The following is a 554-nucleotide window of genomic DNA, read 5'->3' on the forward strand; positions in this document are numbered from 1 at the left end:
GCCCTAAATGACTACATCTTGAAATGTCTAAACAGCCGAACCGTGCACAATCCCACCCTATTTCCAAGTGCTCTACGCGCTGCTAGGCACAGACACCCCAAGTGCTCACGGCACATCCTTAGCGAACTGGGCAAGGAACACCTGTCTTCACTCTGTCGCACTGGCGGATTAGGAGATGAAATCCCTAAATACTACGTCTGGAAACGCGTAGGCTGGTGATCCGTGTATGAGGAAAACTCGGGAGCTCAACTGTTTTGGACATCATCTCTACAATGTTACAGTTCAGATGCTGCTCCTGTTAAAATGTTCATGTCAGAAGTGGGATTCGAACCCACGCCTCCAGAGGAGACTGCGACCTGAACGCAGCGCCTTAGACCGCTCGGCCATCCTGACTCTATGAGCTCTCTTTGACACTACTTTGCCTCAACATGTCAGCCATGTGCACTTTGTTGCTGGTTGTCACTTATAGAGCAAGTCTATAAGCATTTTATCCGTATTTACTGAACTTCGGTATGATCTCTTCTTTGTGTGGCGAGCAGCTAAAAGCAGCCCTG

General features: G+C 48.9%; 1 non-coding gene across 1 annotated transcript; it reads right to left on the minus strand.

Moving 5' to 3' along the window:
• Positions 1–310: 310 nt before the first annotated feature.
• On the minus strand, positions 311–393 carry trnal-cag (transfer RNA leucine (anticodon CAG)). The gene has a single exon. It is a non-coding gene; the product is annotated as a tRNA-Leu (tRNA).
• Positions 394–554: the final 161 nt, after the last annotated feature.

This window comes from Seriola lalandi, unplaced genomic scaffold, assembly GCF_002814215.2.
Source record: "Seriola lalandi dorsalis isolate HSWRI2012SDOR001 ecotype SW California unplaced genomic scaffold, Sedor1 jcf7180001958052, whole genome shotgun sequence".
Lineage (NCBI taxonomy): Eukaryota > Metazoa > Chordata > Actinopteri > Carangiformes > Carangidae > Seriola > Seriola lalandi.